This window comes from Octodon degus, unplaced genomic scaffold (genome assembly GCF_000260255.1).
Source record: "Octodon degus isolate 3935 unplaced genomic scaffold, OctDeg1.0 scaffold00042, whole genome shotgun sequence".
Taxonomy (NCBI): domain Eukaryota; kingdom Metazoa; phylum Chordata; class Mammalia; order Rodentia; family Octodontidae; genus Octodon; species Octodon degus.
Window position 1 is genome coordinate 12,543,864 of NW_004524618.1, and position 10,051 is coordinate 12,553,914.

The window sequence follows — 10,051 nt, forward strand, 5'->3', positions numbered from 1 at the left end:
GAGGAAGGAGAGCCATTAAGGCGCTGCCTCCAGGGCAAGAGCAAAGCCACAAGCACTGCATGCAGAGATAGAATGAAGCTCAATTGAGAGATGGCAGCGAAGAACACTGTTAAGGACAAGGGGAAAGGATGGGAAGCTTGATTGTATGCGTTGCTGTTCCTTTAAAACTAGGAGAGGTAATAACTGCTCTCTGATGTACAAACAAAAAAGCAACCCATTTCAATCCCACAATAGCCTCTTAGGCAGGAAGACCAGAAACCAAAGCCCTCGAGGAAGAAAATGTCACCTCTACAGGGACATCACCCTTACTAGTATCCTATGGTTAGGACAGGGTAGCATGAATGGAGATCAGAACCAGGGCTTTGCAATCAGGAGGGAAGGCTTTGGCTCTGCCACTGTACAACTGAGCCGGGAGGTCTGCACAAAAGTGACCTCTTGAAAGGAAAGAAGATGGGGAAAATCATGCAAGTAGATACACAGAATAGCTAAGATAACTGTACTACTAATTTTTATCAGTCCTTTGAAGGTAGCAGATAATGTTTAAAATTTCTACTTTGACCAATTTTATATGCTAAAATCTATAATCTGAGCAACTACGTTGAAGACAGCAATGTACAATGTAACAGCCATGGTTGAATACATTTCATCTTGTCTTATTAAATGTGTGTCATCTCTAAAGTCTTACATACTATTTTTATCCTCACTTTCAAATAAATTTAAAAGTAAAAAGTAAAAACAATAAGGACAAAATTAAGGTTTATTAAAAGGATGAGTCAGTGTTTAATTATTTGATCAGTCTTGCATGGCTATATCTGGTAATCTGAGCCACAAATTGGATGATAACAAATTTGTAATACGACCATTGCTAATTTCCTATTCTTATTTTGAAATTGTGTACCATTTTTATTCTTTTATGTTGCTTTGTTTTTGTCTTTGTTTTTGATGCATTTTTTTTCCTCTTTAAAGTAAAATTTAAAGAAAGAAAGAGTGGCCTCTTATTTTCCCAAGGCCTAGAAAAAAACCTGCAAACTGCCGTCTCCTCCTCTCCTTCCCTCTCTCCCTACCCCTTTCCCACTGCCCTCTTTCCACTTTCCTCTGTCTTTCTCTTTCCATCCCGCCCTCCTCCCGGCCCCTTCTACCTGCATAAATTGCAGCAATGAGCTCTTAGCCTTAGAATCTGCCAGGAAGGAATACCAGTCTGTACTGAGAACGGAGAAACTTAGGTGAAACCTAGCTCCATACCAGAAGCTTTTGGAGATTTAGACATTCACATTTCCCTTATTTAAACACTGTCTACAAATGAAGCTAAATCTCGCTACTACCCATTTTGTAAATAAAGTTTTATTGAACGTAGACAGACGCATCTGTGTGTGTGCACTATCCAGCTGCTCTCACACCACAATGGCTCAGCTGAGTCACCAGGACAGCAACCCTGTGACCCACGTTCCTGAAAATATACTACCTGAACCTTCATAAACAAAAGGTTTGTCCAACCCATGACCCAAAACGCCTCTGTATTCCTCACAGTTTCTCTGTGCCTGGGGCTCGCAGCCTGGCTTCCCTCTTCGCAGGACTCAGGTCACAGTTCCCCCAGCCGTGGGCCTCCGTGTCCTGACCGCTCTCAATTGCAGTCATGCGAAGGGCTTCTAAGCGTGTCCTCTCCCACCTTCTCCTGCTCTTGGTTCCCGGCCTCCTTCCTCACCCAAAGCTACCCATAGAAGCTAGAACTCTTCTTCGTTGCAATGGGTCTTGGGAACTAGAACCTTCCTTCACCAAAGCAAGCCATGAAACCCAGAATGGGCACTCTCCCTCTTTCTTCTCCTTGGTTTTTGTTTGTTTGTTTGTTTTGTTTTTTCCAACTGATTTAAGTCTTTTATTGTTTTGGTAATCTCTTCCAGGGTTCGCTACTTCCATCGTAGATGGTGAAATATGTGAGGCTCCACTTCAAATGTTGGCATTGCTATGAACATAGTCTCTTGCCCTTCTCTGCAATTCAGAATTAAAACTTCAATTCTTGTCTTATATTCCAGTCTCAGAACTAGTTCCACTGCACAAGTTATTTGAAGACTGTCTTATGCATTTTAGCCGTGGTCTCTGACCAGGTTCTATTTTCTCCATGAACACTACAATGGACTTAGTTTAGATATGTATTAACCTAAGCAGCATTCTCTCAAATGAGTTTAAATGCACTTTGTTTTTAGACAACCTACATGACATGTTTTTTCCTTAAAAAATGATGCCTCCACTCCAAATAAATCATGGCAAAATAAACGAAGTGTTCAAGATGACATCAGTCCCATTTGTCTAAAATCCTGGTGTTGTGTAGATGACAAGCAGCAGCCAGTTATGACAAGTGATAGATCCAAGGCTACCATCAAATCCATTAGCATTTTTCCATTTCTAAACCACCCTTAAAGAAAATCATAAATGGGGTCACACCATCCTCCCGGTAGTCCAGGAGAGCAACCATGCCATCTCGATTCATGTTTGCACCAACAAAGAACTGATAGTTTTTGAAATTAGCAAGGATGTACTTGCTTTGCTCTGCAGCCCCTGTCATAAATGGTTTTACACTTTCTGGTCTTTGTTCTTCAAGTTTGCCTTTGATTGATTCCATATAATCTTTGAAGTACTTCTTGCAGGTCTCTTTTGTGAAGCTGGTTTCCTGCAAGTGATGTTTCATTACAATATCCACACCAGTGACTACTGTGCTTTTGGTGCCTTTGCCTCTGGGCCTTCAGCTCAGGCATTGTCACCAGTAAGCATGTCGTCAATGGCTCCATCTGTTCTACTGCCCATCTTGTCTTCCACCTCCAGGCACAGCCTGTCCGCGGTCTCCTGGACCTTGTAAATGTCGGAGAACATCTCATCGTGCCTGATGAGTTCAGGTAGATAATCATGATGGTGGCTGAGAGAGGTGGCAGCCCCCACAAACTTAGCAGGAGCCTGGAACTCAGAGTGAGGAAGGTGCAGCCTGAGTGATGCTGGGGAGGAGGGGCAGCGGGCGGAAAAACTCCTTGTTCGTTTGAACACCGTCATTCCAGAGGATCCTGCCCCATACAAAGGAGGAAAGAATGCCACACGGGGCTCAAGAGGAATCTAAGCAGAAAGGACATGACGATGCTTTCCCCTCCTTTATAATCTGTCACCCTTAACTCAGACACTTTGGTCCAATCACACATCTGCATAGCCACCCCTTCTTCATTAAACCTAAGCCTAACAAGAGATCCTTTTCCCTCAATCTTTGGATCTCATTTCTGAAATCTCTTCTCACAGCAAATTTTGTTTAAATGAACCTATTATGCTTTTCTCTTTTTTATAGGAGTGCTGGACAAGAAAGAGCACCACACCTTTCCATCTCCCCACTTCTGATAAGCACAATTAAAGCTGCCTTGAGACCCTCCCTGAGCTCTGTGGCCCTCGCACAGCCTCAGGGCTGCTCTGTCTGTGTCTTCTCCTGTGTTCCTCATCTCCTGCTGGTCATTTCTGCTGGCACAGGAGTTGTGACATTTTGTATTATGTTTTTAATCAGGAGTTGATGGATAGGCCCTCCTTCTCTCCTTCTTCTCCATCTCCTACAAATCATTAGCAAGGTGGGAGCTGTCTCTCTCTTCCTCTTTGGTTTTTCCCTCCCCAGTGCAGAGTGCAAAGCAGACAATAAATGTATGTTGAATATTAAATTAAATTTCTACTCCCTCCATCTACACTTACATAAGCCTCTTTGTGGATGGAGGCTCTGTTTTCAAACACTTTTCCTTTTGTGAATGCAGACAGCTTCCAGGTCCAATGTCAATGGGAGAACACAAGAAGCAAAATGAATCTTCCATCCCTGAGCATTTCCCATACAGGGCATCTAAGCAAACATTTTCAAAATATGATCTCTTGGCAGCTGCAGCCTAGACAGTAGCTTGTTAGAAACACTCAAGGCCCTACTCCAAATTTTGGGGAGTAGAAATTGGTGAGTGGGGCCTAATAATCAGCTTTTTCTCAAGAACTCCAAGTGTTTCTGATACTCAACTGAAGAAAGAACTCAACAAACTTTTCTTATCCAAGCCAGATAGTGCATATTTAAGCATGGGACCAATAAAATAAAAGATTTTACATGAAATCTTTATGAGAATAAAATATGTAACATAAAATAATACAGTATGTTTGAGTAATACCTATCTACTAATGAGAATGGAAGATTTTTTTTCAAAGTAACATTTTAATTAATTGGAGCTCAGTAAGTTAACATTTCCCATGGGGGGGGCCTTAACGCTATATCTTCCCATATTTGCATGATTTTTGCTTTTGTTTCTGTTTTTTGTTTGTTTGTTTGTTTTGGATTTTTTGTTTGTTTTTGTTTTGAGACAGAGCCTCACCATGTAGCCCAGGCTGGTCTTGTACTCACAACAACCCTCCTGCCTCAGCCTCTCAGGTGCTGGAATTACAGGTACAAGCACCATACCTGGCTCATATCCACATGTTGATATCTAATCCCAAACACAATTATATGTAGATGTGGAGCCTCTGAAGGGTAAAAATTTCTGGAAAGTAGATTCCTCATGGTAGGATTTGCCTCCTTTAAAGAAGAGATGTAGAGAGCTTGCTCCCTCTCGGCTTTCAGCCACGTCGGACATGCTGAAGAGATGACATTTGCAAATCACAAAGTGGCCCTCACTACATCCCAGAGCTTCAGGCACCCCGATGGATTTTCCAGCCCCAGAACCATGAGAAATAAGCGCTTCTTGTTTAAGCCGCTCAGTCTGTGTGCTATAACGTTATTATGAGTGGTGAACGTGCAGTTTGCCCCTTCTTTGACAGATGAGCCTGACAAGAGCAGGGGTCTAGTTATGTACATTACGGCTCTAAGCATAAATCAGTCTTTTTTTTTTTTTTTTTTTTTCCTTTGGAACCAGGGACTGAACTCAGGCCTTTGCACTTGTCAGGGAAGCACTTATTCCACTGAGCCATCTCCCCAGCCCATAATTCAGGGTTTTTCTTGAAAACCCCTGAGATTTTCTTTTTTTTTCTTTTCTTTTTCTGGCAGAACTGGGGATTGAACTCAGATCCTGGCGTTTGCCTGTCAAGCGCTTATCCTACTAGCCATCTCCCCGGCCCTAATAAATCAGTCTTGGGGCTGGAGAGATGGCTCAGTGGAATAAGCACTTCCCTGGCAAGTTCAAGGGCCTGAGTTCAATCCCCAGTTCCGCCCAAAAAAAAAAAAAAAAAAGACAAAAAAAAAGAATAAATCAGTCTTGACTCTTGTTCAAAAACTCCTCAGAAGTATGTCCCAGGTGCCCAAGAGTTAAACTCAAATTAAAATGATTAAAAATAAAAGCGTCGGACCAGCCAGATAGCTCAGCAGACTAAAATGCCTGTCTACACAGAGCACAGTGGCTGGGATTTGATCCCCTCTGTGACATGCCAGCCCCACCCACAAGGCGCACTGTGATGGCGATTGAGATTGGGCATGGTGGCACACAACTGTAATCTCAGTGCTTGGGAGGCTGAAGACAGGAGAATCACCGTGAGCCCTGTCTACCTAGTGAGACTCTGTAGAACCTATCCTAAATACATAAAAAAAAAAAAAAAAAAAGACTTAAAACAAAAAAGAATAAAAGCATCAGTCAGGATATAAAGGCCTTGGTCTAATAGGTAATGAAACTCCCAAGAAGCAGAAGGTCCAGGTCATCACAAATGTCCTGAGAATTATTCCTTAAAATAAATTACACTCAGTCCTTCTGGTACCACTAATAACTATGGGGGTGATGTCGAAAGCTACTGAGCTCATTATAGCGCTCTCTGGATGAAGCCTAAAGCAAAAATATTGCTCATGAGCCATTGATTGCTGCTGGCCTGAATTTTTCTGGAATAGTATTCCCCAGAGACAGGCTTTCCATCAGACTTGGAAGTTCAGTGATGTGTTTCCTCCAATGTGGGAAAAGAACTCCCCAGAAATACCTACACGTGTCCGTCTTAGTTACTTTTGGCTCATTGCTGAGACAAAATCCCCAACACCCACAGCCAAAAAGAGAAAAGTTGATTTAGCTCACACAGTTTGTAGAGGTTTCAGATGGTCAGATGGCCCCAGGGCAAGGTGGCAGATGGCAGAGGGGCAGCAGCCCTTGGTGGCAGGGGACAGAAAAAGTAACAAGAAAAAAAATGGGAAGACAAGCCTCTTTCTGTACCTTGTATTGTATTCAGTCTACCAGGATTAGCATGGTGCCAACCCAATCTGTGGATTGATGCAGCAGTCATCTCCTCTTAATCCCAGCATCCTTAATCCAGCATTGCCCACTCTAGATTTAGCTACCTCTGAAAAAGTGCTATGACCATATAAAGCTTTGGGGGAATATCTAGACACAAACCATAATGGTACCTCTGAGTAAATGGATGATTTTGATGTGTTTTTCTTTGCCATGTTTCTGTATTTATTTTCCAAATTGTCTTTAGTAAATATGAACTATTTTAGTGAAAAAACTCTCATTTAAGTACAAAACAAATTTTAAAACATAAGATTCTCATATTTGAATTTGCTAATTTCAAAAAATAATCTTTCTAAAAATCTGAAAAGTATTCGCCTTCAGGAATGGAACTTAGCTGTAAAATTTTAATTGTGTACAATAGATGTTAATTTCATTTTGTTCCATGAACAGAGAAACTAGCATACATTCTGGGTAAACTTTTATATAAATGTTTTTCAACTATTAGTGATAATAGGAAAAGAAATATTTATGAGTTTGTGTTTTTTTAAAGAAGAAATTTCTTTCAAGTTCTTAATGAAAGATACTTTTTTTTCACAAAAATTAGCTAAAGGGAAAATGCATAAAGGGCTTAAATAAATTATTTATCAACTCTCCAACAATGCCTTCTAAACTTTAGATGTGCATCAAAAGATGCCTGACTTGAATTAATCTCCGTAGCATATTTCCATTTAGAATTTAGAATTGTAGGCTTAAAAAGCACCCTTGTCTTGAGTGCATGGCACAGAGGTAAAAGGGTACTTGGGTATAATGGCAATGTCAGTCACACCTCCAGAGCTCTCTCTACTGAGTGAACATGTTCCTGGAAACATATATGCAAACCAGATTGTATTTGAAGTGCACTTAGGAATTCATGTTGCGGTGAATCATTTGGGAAATCAAAATCCTTGGATGATATAAGAAAAGCAAAAAGAAATAAATAAAACACCCATTAAATCTCCATCTGGCAAGCTTAAATGTTTTTCTTATTTGCTTTCTTCCAGAGGGATATGTTTGGACAATATTCACAGAAACCTCTGACAAATTTATTACTTGTATTCAATTAAGAGTTTTAAACTCAAAAAGAAAGAACATTTGACTAGCTAGAACAATCTAAGTAAAACTAAAATAAAGCACACGCCCTGCTCCAAGAGAGGGAAGGCAATGCTTAAACCTGTTCTGCACACTGAGAACTGTCAGAATTGAGCTCGCGCCTGCGTGTTCCCTTTATTTCAGCTGATGGCGTCCATGAACCAATTGGCACCTAGCAGGAGCTGTATTTGTTCCAGGTAGCTTGAAGAGAATAATTATTTTCAGATCCCTCATGTATTTTTAAATATTTAATCTAGAATTGGGAATAACTTTTGCCTTGCAAGTTTGACATTTTGTCAGGGAAAATACAAATCTTTAAAACAATGATAACATCAACTGTGATTACAGCAAATTAGAATCACATCCTCAGTCTCCTCTCCAGGGGTTGTTTTGGAACTAAAAAAAAAAAAAACTATAGCTTAAGAAATTGAACTGCACAAACTAATTTTCCTTGACATTAAGCAAGAAAAATGAGAGAGGCGAAAGCACCATAGGAGGAGTTGTTTCCAGAGCTCCTGAGATGCCGTTCTCAGATTGAGTAGACCGCACCCGAGTTATGAAAATCTCTACCTGAAATCCCTACTGCGCCCTAAGGGTGACTGCTTGCTTGGGGCAGGTAGCATTGTATCACATGTGTGTCCAAGAAAAACTGCTCTTAGAGCTGGGGAGATAGCTCAGTGGAATATGTGCTTGCCTGGCAAGCAGAAGGTCCCGAGTTCAATCCCTGGTACCACCAAAAAAAAAAAAAGAAAAATGCTGATCTTAATAACAACTGTCTCTCATTATATCTCTCTATTAGAATCATCATGGGATAGACTTTCTGTATCCTTACCTGGTCGTTATTCACACACTGCAACAATTCCTATTTAAGTCAAAACCGGATCTAGGTTACAGGCTTGCCTAAGGTCACACAGGCAGTGAGTGGCAGAAAGGAGATTTTTAAATTCCATCTCTGATTCTAAAACCCAAATCTTTTCCAGAGTACCAAGAATTTATATTCACTTGAGGCAGCCAGTCTTCAAGACAGCCCTGGTTAATTCCAACTTCTTGAAATCCAAGCCCTTCCTTTAATACCAGATTTGATCTTTGTGACCAATCGCAGGCGATGAGGTGGCCATCACATCAGAAGTGATGATGTGTCTTTTGAGAATAGAGCCTAACAGGCTATGGCTTGCCTCCTAGGTCTCTGGATGGATGGATGGCTGGATAGATGGATGGATGGATGGATGGATGGGAGATAGATAGATAGATAGATAGATAGATAGATAGATAGACAGACAGACAGACAGAGAGACAAACTTTCATCCTCTGCTCTTGAAGAGCTCATTGTAGCAGCCCTATGAAGATACTAACTAATAGTAAACTGAAGCTTTGGTGAATACCCAGCAAGGACCTGAGCCTTAGAACAATTCTCCAGCCTGAGTCAGGCCTTCAGATTACTGTACCCTCACAAGAGATCTTGAACCAGAACCCCCACAAGTAAGCTGCTCCCAGATTTCTGGCTCAGCAGTTATGTCCAGTATGCTTGCTGTTAAGATGCTAAATTCTGGGGCAAGTTGTTACACTTCTAACTAATGTGTCAGTACACATGATTTCTTGGAAAGATGATAAAAAGGACCAAGGGATAGAGGGAGGGAGAAAGGAGGGGAGGGAAAAGTAAAAAGAATTACAGTGTGTTATGCATATGTACCAACTCCCTACTGAGAATATAATCATTACATGGGACAAGTAGTGTACTATTTTGTAAAGCCTTCTGTAAACACCACAACAGAAATAAGAAAGCATCAGAATCAGCTGGACACGGAAGTGCAAGCCAGGAAGCCTAGCACCCTGGGAGGCAGAAGGAGCAGGAACACAAGTTGGAGCTTGGATTGGACAACTTTGCTACTTAGCAGATCCTGTCTCAAAATTGCACAAAAGAAAGGCCTGGGGATAAATCTCAGTGCAGAGATCCTGGGTTCAATCCCTAGCACAAAGAAAGAAAAAAGAAAATACAGAGAAAGGGAGGGACAGAGAGAGACAGAGAGAGATGGGGGAAAGAGGGAGGAAAGAAAGGGAGGGAGAGAGGGAGGGAGGGAGGGAGGAAGGGAGGGAGGGAGGGAAGGAGGGAAAGAGAGAGGAGGGAGTAACAAGCCCTCTACAGTCCTCAAGTAGCTTTAAACCAGAAAGAAAAATAAAAACATTTGTGTGGGTGGATCACAAATATTTCCAAAACCATCTTTGCGACCTCCTCTGCATACAGTACCTCATCCTTAGTTAGCCTAAATTATCTAACCAGATGCTTTTGCGATATGAGGATTATTAGAGAAAAGCTGCAAAGACAGAGTTATAATTAAGCTTCTTAAATTCAAAGTCGCATCTTCTTGCAAGATAATTGATTATAAGCCAGACACTGTTGCAAACGAAACAATTTCCTAAATTCTTTAGTTCCCATTTAAAATATCTTTTTTTTTTATTTTTATTTATTTATTTTTTGCAGGGGGAACCGGGGATTGAACTCAGGCCCTTGCGATTGCTAGGGAAGCACTTATTCAACTGAGCCATCTCCCCGGCCCCTTGATTGTTTTTTTGTTTTGTTTTGTTTTGTTGTGTGTTGTTTTGTTTTGCTGGTGAGATGGCTCAGTGGTCCAGTGGTCCAAAGCACCTACTTAGAACAAGCTAAGCTAAGCAAAGCGCAGGGACCGCGGTTCAATCCCCCAGCACCACATGCCAGCCAGCCCCGCCCCCTGGTG

At 41.4% G+C, this 10,051-nt stretch overlaps 1 pseudogene; it reads right to left on the reverse strand.

The window, feature by feature from the left end:
• Positions 1-2,274: 2,274 nt before the first annotated feature.
• Positions 2,275-2,865, reverse strand: LOC101590060 (annotated as a pseudogene).
• Between the last annotated feature and the right edge of the window lie 7,186 nt (positions 2,866-10,051).